This window comes from Empidonax traillii, unplaced genomic scaffold, assembly GCF_003031625.1.
Source record: "Empidonax traillii isolate 1590-97213 ecotype Southwest subspecies unplaced genomic scaffold, ASM303162v1 scaffold412:size659165, whole genome shotgun sequence".
In the NCBI taxonomy this organism is placed as follows: domain Eukaryota; kingdom Metazoa; phylum Chordata; class Aves; order Passeriformes; family Tyrannidae; genus Empidonax; species Empidonax traillii.
In genome coordinates this window covers 188,469-206,626 of record NW_020955605.1, presented here as the reverse complement: position 1 = coordinate 206,626, position 18,158 = coordinate 188,469, and the positions used below count along the sequence as shown (strand labels likewise).

Below are 18,158 nucleotides of genomic sequence, written 5' to 3'. Positions count from 1 at the left end.
TCAAGCCTCAACACTGCATAGAAACTTCCAGGGCAGCTGGGAGTGTAATACCACTGATATATAAAGTAAAGCCTTCATAGAGAAGGATGACAGTTTCACCAGAAAGCTTCACTTTACATTTCACATTCACTGCACGCAGATATCATCTGAGATACTTGCAGAATTTAAAAAGAGTTCTGTTCAAGCTGAATGAACTTCTAAGAGTTCTGGTTACTGATTTACCTGCACAGCATAGCGCTATCAAATGTCCTTTGAGAAATCATAATTGCAAACTATGGAAATTATCCCACAGAAGGACAATGTGGGTCTCATTGACATTGCGGCCTGTCTTTTGCATACAGAAATACAAAGGCCACTTTGTATTACTGCTGTTTAAATGAATCAATATATTTATACATGATTTAAGCATGACAATATCTGAAATATGAGCTACTCTACCACAATCACAAATACAGTCAAGCATTATTTTACTTGTGGGGATGCAAGTCATATTTATAACATCGCAATAAGCAATATAGAGAGAAGAAAAAACAATTTATTCATGCAAAGTTTGTTCCTAATTTTTACAATTTAGGATGGCAATTTAAAACTATATGTTTTCACTACTTTTAAGTATTCTATCACTTCTATGTGATACTACAATGATTCCTAAACTTTGTCATGGCAACACAGTCCATTACTGTAGATGAAGTACGCTGTCCCACATTCAATGTCTGAAGCATCAGTTGGAAGAAAGAAAATGGAAAGGAGATAAAAGTACTAGTTTAAAAGCATCCTGCAGTGGATCCTGCATCCCAAGACACTTCGCAAAATCAGATCTACGGAAGACAACTTCGTACCTTTCAAAGTCTTTTGGGCACTATTAAAATGCAGAAAGCCTTTCACTGTACAGTTTAGAGAAGGAGGACCTAACTGATAAACATCAGTGATGATTTAAAGAAAGTCCAGTACAGTTCAATTCAGTACTACCCCTCCTCTCCTGTATCCTTTTCTATCCCTCTGAACAAGTGGCATCTTCAGAAGCACAGATCCTACTTCCTCAAAGTACTGACATCGCACAGTAACATATCAATCACCCCAAGCACAGGACTCAAGTTCTGTTCAGTTGTCAGTCCAGATTGAGCTTGTTCAGGGCCCATTACCACATCCATAAAGTAACATGCATGGTCTTTAAAAGACAAGTGTATGGCTGGCACATAATACGCAAAATGCAGTGTATCAGTGAATGCTGGTATTCTCCTGCTGCATTTATAGCATGCTTAAGTGACTTTCTCATTGGATCAGCTACAAAAGCATATACATCAGGGCCCTGAAGATACCAATGTTCATGCCTGGCACATCCTGCCCACAGTCCGGGAACTCATTCCACCCTCCAGGGCCATCAGCCCCCATCCCAGTGATGCCACAGCAGGGCTGATCTGAGCCCCACACAGTCCTGCCATGTCTGACCATGGGTCCTGCCTGGCCTGTCCCAGTTCCCAGGGAGGTGGCTGGTGCCCAGTACTGGGGTTGTCCCTGGCCCCGCAGCTGCCTGGCTCCTGGCTGCCAGGCCCTGCCTGGCCAGGTCTCTTGAGGAGCCAAATGCCCCCCGAACCCCAACCCAACAGAGCTGCTGGCCTCGCAGCACCCTAACATTCAAAAATGCATAAGACAGATGTTAGTTAAGAACATGCAAGAAATATTTCCTCATAGATTTTGCCCTCCAACACAAAATTTACTTACCATCTCTGTAATAATAATGCCAAGAAATAATTTGCCAAGACTTTGGAAAACAGAAACATGAAGTCAGACTTCACAGAGCAGCAATTAGAGATGGATGATTTTCAAAAACATTTATGATTGTCAACAGTAGCAACTGCATGTCCTAAATACTCCCAAGAACCAAATGTTTACATAAAGTTGGATTTAAAACATGACTTTTTATTATCCCATTGGACAGAGAATTGCTAGTTACATCCTTCAAAACTGTCAGAAACTGTACTACTGAGGAGAGCAAGATGTGCTGCTTTAAATGCTTTCTTCTACCTCGAATGAAGAGGAACTCATGTATTTTTACAAGAGGATGAAAAGAAATCAATAAAATTCTCTCTTGCACATTTACCTTTCCATGTGAAGCAAAGCAACACGAGAAAGACATTAGTCACAATATCAAATGCATTGTTATGAACTGTGCTCACAAAACACACTGCAAGCCTTGGACAACCACAGTAGGTGATCAAGAGCTTCGTGGATGCTATTCCTGAACAGTAAAATGCACACATTTGGCATTTAAAAACTCTAAAATATCATTCAGTAGCAACCCTTGTCAAACTAAAACCACCAGTCGTCTGTTGACCTAGGATATTTTGGAAAAGCAGAAGAAAAGCACTCAGGGCAGTACAAGGAGCCATTTTGATGCTGAGTGATGCGAAGTAGGAGTCTCCCAGGATGTAAAATCAGGATGACAGCAGAAACAGGGGTATAAACATAAACCATGGTCAGTCACTTTTTACTGAAGGAACGTAGCTTTGGGAGTTCAGTAGAATCAGCATACCAAGGAAGATCAAGAAACGTGCATTTCACACATGTAAAACAGCCTTGCATGAGGTGTAAACAAAAAGGTATTAACAATTTGGCATAAAAAATTGGCGGCAGCTCCCTCAAGGGCAGAGACCAAGGAATAACAGAAGGATTATTTTAGCACTGCCCTCTCAGTTAGGAATGCCACACCTCACCACTGGTTCTGGGTGCCCTCAGAGGTCCTCCTCCTCCCCAGGAGGGACTGAACATTGCTGTTTGATTTGCTATTTTCTGTAACTGCAACCCAGTCATCAAACATACAGTAATATCTTTACAATTTAATTGGGTTAAGTACGTTAGGATTTCAAAGAGCTCTGTATGTGTGTGTGTGCGCACTGTCTGCTCCAGCCTTCCCACATGACAAAATGATTGATACCACAGCAACCACTCAGAGTAAATGCAGACATAACAGATGAGTGCAGCATGAAAATCTGGGAAAGCTGAAGAATTTCCATCCCGAGAAGTCTGAAAGCAGAGCAATGGTCTAGATGTACTCAGATCTGTGTGCTTCTGAGTTATTTTTTTATGATTCCATCGGAAAGAATAAATGCTACTCAAAAAAAAAAAAAAAAAAAAAAAAAAAAAAAAAAAAAAAAAAAAAAAAAAAAAAAAAAAAAAAAAAAAAAAAAAAAAAAAAAACTAATAATTTATAATGGAAAAGGAGACTTAGCAATAGAACTGCAGCTGAAGAATGGCAATGGCGATATACGTTAGTGCTATCTAGTTGTAAGTACTTGCTGTTGTTACATTTAACATATGTAAAAATGAGATCAATATTTAAGTCTAATATACCAGTATGGAAGAATTATCCAAACTATAACACTCAATCAGATAAGACATCAGCAAAAATTTCACCTTAGAAAGTTAAATAGCTCAGACCTCCCATGAGTTAAAAGGTCACTGGCCATCATTAGTAGAGCTGAACCCAACATGGCGATACTTAGAAAGCATTCGATGATCAGGTGCAAACATTATTTCTTACATAGTTCTTGATCAGTATAAAATACATAAACAGCACTGAAAATAAAAACTGGCTGATTGCTGAGACTTGAGATATGCAGTAAATTAACTAGTTAAACCGGCCCTGCAAATTCCTCTATAAAGGTATTTTGCTCAGTTTGGCATGTGGAGTTACAAAGCTACCAGAGCAGCCCGTGCCACTCAGAGCTAGAGTTTGCAATACTCACAGTGCACAGTACTAAAACTGGCCTTTTAAAATAGCAAAAATGGATCTTGCCATTAAACTCTTATTTTTTAGTCTCTTCACTAAAGCTCTGTTTCATACAGAGGGATGTCTGTCCGGGGACAGACAGAGTATACGACACTGCATGTTTAAAAGTCATGAGTATTAAATGCATAGTTGCTGAACAGCAACAGACCTGTAACAAATTCTTGTACTGAAAAACACCTATACATTTTAGATCTTTTTTAGGGAAAAAAACACAAACAGTAATTATCTTAGGAACAACATAATTAGAAAGTTGATTGGAAAAGACTCAGTTTGCATAATTTACTAATGCCTATATATTTTATCATGTTTTGCACAAATATGAACTGTTTGAGGCCAACCTCACAAATCACAGAATTATGCTTTCTTATTCAGAAGACTTGAGAAACATGTCATGCAAGTTAAGAACTTCCTCACTCTAATACATGAAATTTACAGGTTACTATGGTAACTTTTGGGGTTTTTTTCAAAATGTAAATTAACATTGAGGTTTCATTACAAACTGTATTTCCTTTGTGTTTGTACATAATACATACACATATTCTCATTCTCATATATGGATTCAAAATAGCTCTTTTTACTTTAAATGGTTACAGTTTATATTAAAAGATGAAGCTACAATGAGAAGAAGTCAGGATTGAAGCACAGTTTGTAAGCATATCTCTGCTTAACCTTGACTTTTAAACCATAATGTAAATAATGCAGGAGAAAGCAATCAAACAAATGAGTAGTTCTATGGCAAAGGTTTCTCTGCTTGGCTTTTACAATTATAAACTATTAGAAAATGAAATTATGCTGCACATTTCAGCCCTTTTCTTGCTCTTTTTACTGCTAATTCCACTGAAATTTTACTGTGGTTTTTTTTCTCTTTTCCTAAAGACAACAAAAAAAATGTGGAAAAGAAAGTATGGTTGTTCTGTTTTCATATGAAGAACATTTTGTTTTGATATGCCACTCTAGTACTGGACAAATTTACTGAATTCAGGAACCTGCCTGCCTCAATATGCGCAGGTGTCTGCGGTTCTCGTCAGAGTGAACAGAAATTATACAAGCCTAGAGATAGATCTGATACCTTCATCATCATGTCAGAGAGTCATGGCATTAAAATGAGAGAAAAGTTACTCATTTTAATTGACTCCCATCTCGTCTGCTAAAAAAGGGAGGCTTGCAAATCTCATTTGGTGAACTGAGAATAATTTTCAAACTACTCATTAAAATAACTGTAACAAATAGAGACCTTAAATTACAAATTACTAAACTTACATAATTTCTATGAACTAGGTTTAATATTAAGAATTATTAAAAATCTAAAGTATTTTAGCTTTTACATAACAGAGCTCACAAAACTGAAAACCTTAACACGTAACAATACAATAAAATGCATGTGAAAATATTGGAGTCTAATTACATATAGACTTTAGTCTCCCCAGCATGGCATCTAAGCAACCCGGTCTAGTGGAAGGGGGGGTTGATGATCTTGAAGGTCCTCTCCAACCCAAACCATTCTATGATTCTGTAATCTGTACTGTCTTCGTAAGGGACCAATTGTCTGGAAGTTTGCAACTGAGTCATCTAGTAAAAAATTCCCATCTAGCAAAGAGGCAGTCATTATAAGAAGGGCACAAAGTCCTTGTTCATCTTAGGTCTCTGACAGTATTAGAAAAGAAAATGTTAAGACTATATTGCAACAAAACTAAATTAGAATACCTGTAATTCATTAGCTAATACACAACACCCTAATGCCCAGGGAACTAGATGATGCAGCCAGCCATATTATAACCTAAAAGTTAAACTGGAAGAATTTTATCAGTAGGGGGATAGTCAAGGCTATACATACAGTTATACAACACAGGCAAAGCTAACATGGAATTTATTTATAAGACAGACTAAAAACTAGGGAAGAAAAGCCCAATGTTCAGATTCATAACAGAACCCTTGACCATCTCCTTTTTTTCCCATATGCAGGTAGAATGAAACTGCATTCTCCTGGGAAAGCATGAAAGAGAGAAAGCAGAAGGAGTGTGTTGGAGGTAGAAAAGGACTACCGAAGAAATCTGTAAATCCTAGCTGAAGAAAATCATTAAGCCTGTGAAGAGACACAGAGGAGAAATTATATTTCATAACTTCTGTTATTTTAACTACTTGCTCATGTATAATTTAACAATCTTTTTCTTGCACTTCTTCTGTGAGCAGCAAGCATCTCTAGATTTGTTAAGTGACTGCAAGGGTATGGCTCTGGCTCTAGGTAAGGCCTAAGTGCATAATTAAGCAGAAGCACACACTACTAACACTAATAATTCACTGCACTGGAGTAATGTAAATATAATGGCCAGTCTCTTCGCGAACGAAGAACCGGGGAAGGTCTTTCCACCTTCCAGCCTGCGCATTGGATTTTTTTAGGTGAGACACAGTGTGCGCGGAACTGAGCTCACCCTTTAATCCTGAGGTTCATCTGCCGGGGCCAAGCACGCTTGGACGGTGGCAACGAGGTCCTCAGGACGTAGATGGATTGCCTTACAGGGCTAGCAAGCTCCATCTGCCCGGGGAGTGTCCTAACCGGGAATCGAACCCAGATCTCAGCGTTGACAACGCTGTGGTTTAGCCACTGCACCACCAGGGACACTCTCTGCACTGGAGTACGCAGTTACGCAACAGCCATAATTTTTAGCACTTGTGGCACAAGGAAAATAACCTCATTTTAACAGTAGAAGACAATGTCACCACGAGCTGGAGTGCCCAAGTGTGGGACGTGTGAAGCAAAACCTGCCCAGTGAAATATATGCTTTAATCAGTTGATTTGAAGAGTTTCAGTAGGAATTATTTTTCAAAGTCATCTACCTCACACATCCTACAGATGGGAAAGAATGCTTTCCCAAGTCAACAAACCTAGGCAAAAGTATACCGAAGTAGGACCTCAATGCTGCCCAACACAGCTGAAACAGAAGCACCAGTGAAAACACCAAGAAGTTCACCATCAATTTCAGTGGAGACAAGATTTTATAGAATCACAGAGTCATCTAAGTCAGAAAAGACGTCTGAGATCATCAAGTCCAACCTCTGACCTAACACCGCCTTGTCAACCTGACCATTCCTAACCTCAAACAGAACACTCTTTTTCTCTAATCATACTGCTCCCTTCAACATTCATACCTTACATATTATTTTCTTAAGACTGTAACTAGAGATAGTTTACCTAAAAGTGAAAAGCCATGCAAGGCTTGCAAAATGCTTTTGGGTTCAGGAAAGCGCAACAAAAAGGAAAAACTGCTGCTAATTTGGAGACCAAACTTAAGACTACAGGTGATGTCTACACAAAACAATAAATGGAGATTTGTCTGGTTATGAATGAAACAGTAATTACAATAAACCTGTTGGGCCTTGGCATGAAATTAGGAAGTGGACATGGTCAAGAAAATGGTCAACCCATGTGTTTTATCACATAATCTCTAACTGCAGGTGATGGGATTTCTTGGGTCTCCAGCCCACTTGAAAATCACATCACTAGTGGCTACATAACAGGTAAAATACATATTTAATGTTTTAATAGTCTTTAGGGAAGACATAGAACTTCTTAGAATATTAAAATACAGAAAGTTTTACCAAAATATTAATCAAAAAAAAATGGAAAGGTGAAAAGATTCAATGAAATGGAGCTGCTACTATACACTACCAAAGCAAATAACACACAGCAAAGTGGCAAAGTGTTTTTTATCTTTAAAGGCTTGCCTCTAAAACTCATCAGCATCCATTATAATTCTATAAAATAAGATAAGGCAGCATCTGGTACAATCTATATAGTTTTATGGCCAAGTATACAAAAATGCTTACAAGTTACAAGATCTTCTCACAATAAATGAAGCTGAAGACTCTTTACCTCATCTACCAGCATGTATTTAGATAAACAAAGGCAAAAGCTAGAATAAAATGGGAAGACAACAGCACATCCATTTTTTTTAATGACTAAATAATACTTTAAAGTATTAATAGACAGTGGGAACTGCCGATGCGTAGGAAGAGAAAGCATCTCACAACCATTTGAGTTTAATCTCAATTAGTTCATAGCCTTAAGCAAGGTGATACTCAAGCAGTGACCATTTCAAATAACTGTTTTATTCTCTTGAGGCTAAATCTATTTCCAGATTCACAATGCACATCTCCAAAACACATACAACTCTGAATAATGGAGCAGTGGTTTGGTTTTTCTTCTTCCTTAAAGACATAAATTTGTATAGAAAGAATCATGCAGAAAACCATGCAATTTAGTACAATAAAACAGCAGCAAATTCCAAAATATCATATAACATCACTGTCAGGATTAATTATCAGTCACCACAGAACCACATAAAAAGTACTTTTTGAAAAAACTGGTGTAAAGGGGTAAAAAAATCTTAATTTGCAATACAGTAACTTCTAAAAACTTTCTTATTTCCTGTGTTTTAAAAAAAAATGTTAGTGCTGCTCAACAAAACAATAAGCAGTGCCCAGGTCTTCTACACCTCTAAACAGAATAACTTGGTAGTGTATAACTGTTACACAGACATGAAGAAATTCCACACAGAATCTGCTCAAAGCACAAGGTGGGGAGTAGGAATATATTGGGTTGCATGGCAAGGTTTGGGGAGAGACAGAGGGGCTATAGGAATGTGTCTTCCATTAGAATCTGCTGGAAGCTTCCCCTGGGTTCAAAGAAGCCAGTGCCAACTGGTTCCAAGATGGACCCACCACTGGCTAAAGCTGTGTCTAAGCAATAGTGGTGGCACCTCTGAGACAATACATTTAGGAACAGGGAAAAAAAAAATATGCTAAAGTAGCAGCATTAAAAAAAGAGGAGTGAGAATATGTGAGAGAAACAGCCCTGCAGACACCAAGGTCAGTGAAGAAGAAGGGGAGAAGGTGCTCCAGATGCTGGAAGACCATGGGGAAGACTGTATGGCTGTCTCCCTGCAGTCCATGGGGATCCACAGTGGAGCAGAGATCCACCTGCAGTCCCTGGAGGGTCCCACGCTGGAGCAGATGAATGCCCAAAAGTGGATGTGACATCACAGGAACCCTGCAATAGAGCAAGCTCCTGTCAGGACCTGTGGACCTGTGGAGAGAAGAGCCCACGCTGAAGCAGTCTGTTCCTGAAGGACTGACCCTATAGACAGGGCCATGCTGAAACAGTTCAGAAAGAACTGCAGCCCATGAAATGACCCCCATTGGAGAAGCTTGAGGACTGTCTCCCATGGTAGGGATCCCATGCAGAAGCAGGGGAAGAGTGTGAAGAGGAAGGAGCAACAGAGACAATATGTGATGAACTGACTGCAACTCTCATTCCCCATCCCCCTGCACCACTCAGTGGGGGAGGTAGAGAAATTGGGAGCAAAGTGAAGCCTGAGAAGAAAGGACTCATGGGGTAAAGGTGTCTTAAGATTTGGGTTTGTATCTTGTGACCCTACTTTGATTTTTATTGGCAATAAATGAAATTAATTCTACCCTAAATCAAGTCTGTTTTGTCTGTGATGGTAATCAGTGAAAGATCTCTCCCTGTACTTATCTTGACCCACAAGCCTTTCTGTCAGCACAACTCCCTAATTTTCCCTTTGCTTCTGGACGTAAAACCATACAGATGTCACAAAAAAATGGACAGTATAGCATCAAGGTACACACCATGACAGACTTCAATGAACATGAAGCTTTTATTCACCCACAGCACCAAATAGGCAGAGAGTAACAGAGAACCCTTGTGAAGCCATCTGCAGCTCACCGTGTGGTAGGGCTTGTTCTGTGCTTCCCATACCAGAAGTCAGAGTAGCCATAGGACCATGTGAGATAAGCCCTCCACGTACTGGGGTAACAAGAACAGACTGGCAGAAATCAACAATCCTCAACCATAAGAATACCAAATCCTCATCTATAAGAAAGACCAGAAAGTGAATGATACCAATATTCCTATTTCACTGCTCTTTGTACATGAAGAAGAGTGAACAGAGTAAGGTCCTGCTTAAGGACACCTTCGAGTCCTAAAGAGCTTGCAACAAACAACACTTAAAAGAGTGATCTTATTTACATTAATCATGAGACTTTCTGTTCCTTTTCTACTTTTTTTTTTTTTAAATTACATCTGCAACTCAAAAAAGGGTCTGATTTAGCTAACAAAGTATTTAAAACACTAATTGCTTTCTTGAGGGTTTTTTTGTCCTCTGAATACTTCCAGATCCCAGGGTAGCTTCTCATGAGCCTATTCATTTCAGCAGTCAACAGGAAATTACCCTAAAGTTGGAAGTTTAAATATCTTTCACCTTTCTAAGTAAGATTCAGATAAGCGCACATTTTGGAGGATAGGACTTGAAAGGACTTCAAGAAGTCCCCTAGTCTGCTTGTATGTTTCAATTGAACAATACTCCTTCCAAGAGATAATATTTTAACCTGAAAATTAAAACTCTCCTATTTCACAGCTTCACAAGAAAATCTATCTTAATGCTTAACTGTTCTTGCCATTGGCAAGTCTTCCCTAAAGCACAGCATGAATTTTCTGCAACCTGTCCCAATGCATAGCCTAAATTTCCCTCAAATCAGTTTGAACTCATTGCTTCTTGTTATCTTCCCACCTTAAAGAAAGGATGATTTGTTACTCATAAGGCAGAATTTTACCCACTGAAATCTCCTGTCATCGTAGTAAGCTCTCCTCTAAACTCAGTAACTCTAGTGTCTTTAGTTCTCTTTTCTAGGTCATATCTTCAAAAGGCTTAGCTATTCCCTTTGTTCTCCTGTGGATCCACCTAATCTTTCCTTATGTGTGACTGCAATTAAATATCTAGACTTTGGAATACCACATAGCTTTGTGGTATGTTAGAAAGAAGCTGAGATCCAGATTATCCTTGTCTATTACAAAAACAATTTTTCACCCGACAAATTAATACAATGTTCTACTTTCCTCTGTGCAGTCAAAAATAATGCATCGCTCACGTGAACGCACATTAGTACAGCATCTGCTCTAAGAAAATATTTCAATAGGTATTGATCCATTACATTATTTTTTTCTGGTTATTTATATGTTAATTTGCTGTTTGGACATAATCCAAACATGTTACTCATTGCTTTTCACAAGACTAACAACAATTAGTAGGAAGATCTATTGTTCTGAGTGGCATTTACTTGTGAACTGATGTGGTGCCAAAGGTAAAATATAATGAATAGGCGGATTCATTATGTTGTGTTGGATTTCTAGAACAGGCATAGAAAGCACATTTAGGCAAATAATTGGATTTTGTTATTAAACAGAACCTACTATCACTATGGTTTTCAAGTAGCAAGAGGATATAATTTTTAAGAAAAATAAATCTTTGTTATAATCCAGATACTGGAAGGAATAGATCTCCCAGTTGGTCAGTAACATTCAGCTAAGCCACTAATTCCAATTATATTCCAACCGGGATATCTAAATACTACCAGAAAACAAATACTGTTGTTATCATTAGTACAATTGTGTTGTGTTTTATTTCATATGATTATAATTTCTTTTCTTAAATATAAATGTGAAGTGAATAATTTTATCTGTATTTTGACTAGTCAATTAAAACAATATATAGCTTTTTTAGCGATACTATATTGAACTCTTGACTTCTAAATACATGTCTTTTCCCAATGTGGCCTTTTTAGTTCAGTTTCAACAAAATCTCAGTTGTGTGTGTCTTGTTTTTCCAGTTTAACATTTGATATAGTGTATGCCTGCTAAGAAACAAGAAAAATAAATATTAAATAACAGATCTGAACAGCATGCACTTTTGTATGACATGACTCACATCAGTCCATAGTACTCCTTTTAAGAACAGGTAGTCCTGATAAATTCTGAGAAAGGTCAATAATTCACTTGTACTCTTGGGGCATGAAACCAGGCAATCATAAAAAGGCTGCTGAAAATCTGCTACTAATGGCTTTTTTGACGTTGCTCGGCCAGGAAAAGTAGGAGGTTTACACCATCTATGGTGCAGTTCTGCTCAGAGACATACACATCTTTCAGTCTAAACACCCAAAACCAAAGAGACTATTTCAGAGCTACCTTCTATGGGTAGAAAAACTGTCAGACTCCCCCTTTTGGTATATCCTGGCACAGCAGATGCCAGATACAGAACATCTTTCCTGCTTCTCTAGAAAGAAAATTATTGAGAAATTTGTCTGCATTGCTTCATTTTCACTGCTACCCCTCTCCAATCGTATTGAAAAAAAAAAAAAAAACCACACAAAAAAACTCCCCAACAATTAACTGAAAACATCAAAACATTTCAAATACAAAGCTCTTTTATCTCAAACAGGACCTTTTCTCATTTTTCTGCAGTCCCAATGTCACACTATCACATAGCCACTGAACTGGGCCTTCTTAATTCTATTTAGTTGCCACAAAACTATAAAAAAAAATGCAAAGAAATGCCCCCAGATTGGTTACACATTTTCTTTCCTGTGTAACATTTATTCAAGCTTAGGGTTTTTAAACTCTCAATTCTGTTTCCTGGATAGGAAGAAGAAAGCATCCACTTCTGCATTCTGTGCCTCTCTCTGTACGGCTCCACAAATAATCTCATTCACATCTGCCTCTACACAACAGTCACCCAAAAAACATATAGGAGACAAACAGGAGAAAATACTATATTACGCTGAGTTAAATATAACAAACCCTTCAGAAGCAGGCAAATTTGCAGCTGGGACACACTGTCCTCAACTCAGCTTTACTATATATATAGGTAACATATGCAGCACATCTGGTATGCAAGGTTTCTTACTGTTTTGAGACACAGGTAAAGCATAAAAGGGTAAAGTGAAAAAAATAACATAAACCCAAACAGGTTTTTTTTTTTCCCCTATATTCTTGAAAGCAATTATGTTTCTAACTATGTTTCATTGTTTCAAGTATTTTTAACTGTTTAAAATGTAAAAGAAAAATGTAAGGAATGAAAGGCTGCCAATATTATCTGTCATACTAAGACACATTCAAATTCTTTCCAGGAAAATTTTGAGGCCCAAAGGCTCAAAACATTTTAGAAGATAACTCCTTTCCTCAGAATATTTTACACTGCAGTAAACATTAGTTTTACTCAAGCTATCAGGTTGTATGAACATAAATCTTTTAAAAAAATCATCTTGGATATACAGTCAGTTAACCTTTTCAAACATTAGCAGAGGTATAGCAGAGTTGTTTGAAATTACACAGCTAAATAGAATACGTACATTATTACTGTCAATGTCAAAATGTACATGCTAAAAACATAAAAATACATATAAAGATTTTTCCATACTTTTAGAGCAGACTAAAATATTTAAAACTGTAAAAAGTGACAGAAAAAAAGACCTTAAGTACAAACCTTAACCAAGTTACGTGTAATAATGTACTCTTTTCAAGAAAGTGGTGTAGTATTTTTTGCTAATGTGACACAAATTCCTCTAAATGTGATTGACACAGAAGTGCCAACAAGTGTAACCAATAATTGCTAACCTTCACCTAAGGCAAAAAAAAAAAAAAAAAAAAAAGATAATTATGAAAAAAGTGCTAAACAGGTACCTTATTCATACATATAAGTATATACTAAATCTGCACAAATGATACTAAAATCCTATTTTATAGCCATAATCATCTGGTTGTAACAGAAATATTGGAATTATCTTGTCTCTACTTAACTACTGCAGTGTATCAACAGAAAATCACTCTATTTTACAGAGCTTACTAATGAACATCTACCCAACAGATTTAAAATATGGGTTTGAGATCTGAATACTCCAATCCTCTCTACAACTTCAGTAAGATTCTTGAGACTGAATCTGTGTTTCTGTGTAGTCCCTCTTCAAACATGGCTCACACAACCTTAATCTCATAAACCATTCAAAATATCAAATCACCTTTGATAAATTAGACATTCCCATCTTCTAAAGAAACAACAGAGGATAAACAAAGCTTTAAAGTTTATCCCGGGCTCTAACACACCCTGGCTGCCATATACACATACTCTTCTGAAGTTACTCCCTAACTGCCCTACTTTCCATGAGATTCAAAGACATTTAGAAACTGTATCTTGTACCTTTCCCCATCACTGCTGTGTGGGGAAAACCTTCTTCAGGTGAAAGAGGTACTTGTTTGGGGCAAAACAGTTCCCACAATTTATGTGGGAACATCAACTCAAATGTTTCTCAGTTCTCTTTGAATAAATGTGTTAAACAATAACAGAAAATAAATTATTTAAAATCAGACACAAGTAGTGAATGTAATTAGCCAGTTTTAATTTTCAAAGGTGTATGCAAAAAGTTTTAGATATGGCAATTTTTAACACTCCTTCATACTGACTGCAGCTGACAAGAGGATGTTAAACTGCTTTGCAGGAAGATCAGACAGGCATGGGACTGCAATTATATATCACAATACCCTTTTCTGGGTTCACAGCTCTATTCATCTTTGAGAAACACTGAAGGACAGATTGGATTTAGGGGAGCGGATTAGCCACAGGACAACCTGTATTTCCACACAAAAGCCTAAGTGTGGAAAAATGGCACCCTGTGTCACCCATTCTTCACTTCCTGAAAAAAACATATTCAGGGAAATTAGACATTTAAACAGCTCTTTCCCACTCATCCCAGAACAAGCACTCATTGTTTCTTAACACCATTTATACTGCAGTAATGTAGTGCTACTACCAAATTGTCTCAATTCAAAAATATATACAAAAATATTTAAGAATTACAACAGGGCTACTTAGAGGAAAATATAAGTTCAGCATAGGAACTAAAATCAAATTAACAGTGTGAAAAACTCTCAGTTGAGTGTTGCAACACACAATCTTATATTTAGGAATGTGACTGAAGGAGGACCTAGTTCTGGTAATAAGTTTCAGCTAGATGTAATGAAAGTTCTACACATTACAGCCATGCAGTACAACTGAAATTGTAAAAATATCCTGTGTTAATAGGTCATAAGAGTGTAACGTAACAGATAACATCAGCAATTCCAAGTGAATAAAAGGAAAATGAACACAGAAAAAGACATTTGGTAATTATATGATTTTGTAAAAAGTGAAGATTATGTCAGTTTTCTGCTAAGATCTGCCTTTGGAAAAATAATAAGCAGTAAATATTATGAAACATACAAAAATGGAAAGAGCATGAATAAATTAAGTCAGAACTTTAATTAATTTTACATGTCATTCTTCTTAAATCAATTGTCTTGCATACAAAGGAGATGCTTGGTGTACGAACTTATACTGTCAAATTGTCTCAGGAGATATGTGTTATCAGCTAATCTGATCAAGCCAGACAAACTGGTGGTTTATTTGAATGTTCTTTGGGACTACAGGAAATTATCCTTCTGCACAAGAAATAATCACATTAAAATGTACAAGCACTTAACTTAGGAATTCGACCACACAGCTGAGCTACAAGCAGCAAGCCCATGTAGCTCATTAGGCTCCAATGGGAAATTAATCTTTTTGCCAGGAAATCAACAGTCTAACCACATCATGTGCAATGAGACATACAGTTCCTAACTTCTTACATAATTATAATGTGAAGGGCTAACTCTGACATCAGAAAACAAATTCAAGTCTTCTGAAAGTAAGGTAACATCCATCTCACATGTATTTTTCTCTATACATATTTACTTAATAAACTGATGTGGCATAGAGTTAAATCATTTGCTAGACCTTCCCTCACACTTTTTCTCTTTCTTTTCTCATTGAAAGTAATATAAAACACCAAGCTTTAAAATAAAATAAAAAATAAATAAATAAAAAGGAACTGTAAATCGCATTTTGTGAGCTGGTTACAATATATAGCTTAAATCCACTGTTATCTATTTCTCCTTCTCTTATATGCCTGCATTTGAATATATTATGCTTAAACCAATCATTTTTATTGGACATTTTTAAAGTTCTTCATAAAGAAAAAGCTCAGTTATACCATGTAGGCTTTCATTCAGCTCCACTAAACTATTTAGTGTCATTACTGGAAACACAGGGAGGAAGGAATACATGCACTGCTGAAACAATTATATGGAAGAGGTCAACATGCTATTATGGAGATTAGCACCCCTCAAGAAAAGCCTGACAACTAGCCCAATACAGGCAATCTGTATTTACAGTCAGTATACAGTTCTTAGGGCTAAAGAAAGCAGAAGTATTTCAGAGACAAAGACAAAAAAACCTGATGTAATTAAGTTATCCAACAAACTCAAGAGCTTCAGTTTGTTCTCTGCAGTCCACGTTAAGAATAGCTTTAATTGCTAGAGAAATGTAAAATGTGTTAAAAGTCCTTTACGTACAGCTGTGGTTTCTGTTCTTATAAAATAACTTACAAGCTTTCTACTCCTACAAACCAAGAAGAAATACTGAAGGGAAACAAAATGCATCCTTTATGGATTTTTTACAGAAACACAGATCTCAAGCAGTAAAAGACTGAAGAAAAAAGAAAGCAGCATAATGGCAAATACTGTCAAGAAACAGCCTGATATTCTGCAAAATCTCCTCAAAGCAGGACATGTCATTAGACAGATATATATAAAACACTCGTCTGAGCATTTTAAAAGAATGTTAAATAAGTCACTATGTGGGAGGCATTGCACACAGTGCAATTAGAGCATGGGTAGGTTTCTTAAAGGAAAAATCTTTGGTACTGGAGCTATCTGGAAAATGCTTCTAAATTAACCAAATCAGGCAAATTGGTGTTTATTAATTTCATTTTTTAAAAAAAATCTGTGAAAATGTACAGTCTCGCACTTTTCTTGGATTGACACTAAATTAAAAGCAATACCAATACTTAAGTGGATGCAAGGTTGTCGCTTTGCCCAGCCTTGAGTGAAACTTTGTCCCAGTCACAAGAAAAGTTTTTTCCCTGCTTTGCACAGGCAGCACTCAAGCTGAGCTGGGCTCCTTTTTCCTGCAGCTATAATCTCAACTTTAACACAATGCTAAGAAAGAATAAAGAGGTTCACCAAAAGCCCCATATTGTTGTGTTCTATTTGTTAACGCTGCTTAGAGAATAGCACTGGGCTTTCCTAGACACCACTAAATATATATACACTTCTCAGCATTCACACTTGAATCTCAGACTACAGTTTGCTTTACAAACAGGCAGTGGCATTTTAGCAGTTGGGGAAAAACAACAACAAAAAAAGAGTACTTTCCTGAGGAAAGGAAGCAAACAAACAAAACAAATAAAACAACAAAAAAAGAACAATACAATGGTTACTCCCCAAGAAAATCCCTCTACCCATTTAATCAAACATATTTTTTTCCACACAATTCAAGTAGGAAAAAAAAAAAAAAAAAAAAGAGGAAAGCCTGCCTCACAATCCAAACTATTTTCTCCTGTAAATTGTAATCACAATTTTTTGACCACAAGGTGGAAAAAACAGGAGCCATGAAACCATGCAAAGGCCTCTTCCCGTTTCGGGGCAGCAAGGAGGATAAGGAAGATGCTGAATGCCCAGGATTTGCTCTGCCCTGCCCTTTCCATAGAACTTTAGTGCCATCTATTGAAAACGTACTGAATAAGGAAGAGGGAAAGGATGCCTATTGATTTGGTATAAAAATAAGACGTTTACTTGTTAAGGGTTTTTTGGTTTATTAATATTCCCATGATGACTACTGTTCTGTGGTCATCTGATAGCAACAAATATTTTCTATACATGTCCCATAAAGAAATGAGACGTCAGCCAAAACATCGAATATAAACATCATAAAGATTTCATATATATATATATAATATATATATACACACATTTACCAAAAATGTAAGTCTAAAGCTACCTATTATCTAAAGCAACAAAAATGAGAAGGCTTTAACGGAAAGGAAAAATAGCGTGGAAGCACTGCTGTAAATAGAACATACTGGAAACGGTAAAAATAATTAAGGCACCTCGTAAAGACCTTAGTATTAAAGAACAGGGTATGTAGACATGCAGATATAATTACCTTCTTTAAGAAACTGTGAGTGGATGACAAATATAAGAAAACAGCAGATCGCTGCTCCTGCTAGTGCCCATAAAGCTTTCAAGAGCTGCATCTCGGTCTGAAACTCAGTAAATACCCAGAAAGTCACACAATGAATTTCCACAGCGATGCATCAACGCTTCCCTCTGTGCGCCAGGCGCGGCGGCTCCCGGCAGGGACCACACTCCCGAGCAGGGCGGGCGAGCCCGGGGCTGCGGAGGAGGGGCCGGGGCTTCACACCCCGCGCGGGGGCAGCGGCAGCGCCGCGCTCCTCTCGCCGAGGCGGCCGGCGCGGGGCCCCATGAATCAGCGCTCCGTGTCCGCGGGAGCCGCGCCGCGCCGAGCCGGCGGCGGGGGCAGGGAGCCGGCAGCGCCGGGCAGGGTTGCGCAACAGCGCCCGCTGCGCCGCGGGGGCGCGGGGCCGC

The 18,158-nt window shown here is 37.7% G+C and overlaps 1 protein-coding gene across 7 annotated transcripts in view; it reads right to left on the bottom strand.

Annotated features, from left to right (window-relative positions):
* Positions 1–18,158, bottom strand: part of TAFA5 (TAFA chemokine like family member 5) — a 417,543-nt gene that overhangs the window by 276,140 nt on the left and 123,245 nt on the right. Inside the window, exon 1 of one of the 7 annotated variants that reach the window (XR_003572397.1) lies at positions 17,716–18,024. The exons of the other annotated variants lie outside the window; for them this stretch is intronic. The gene's annotated coding sequence lies outside the window, so the exon portion shown is untranslated. Of the gene's footprint in view, positions 1–17,715; positions 18,025–18,158 lie in introns of those variants that run through there. 7 annotated transcript variants of the gene reach the window in all.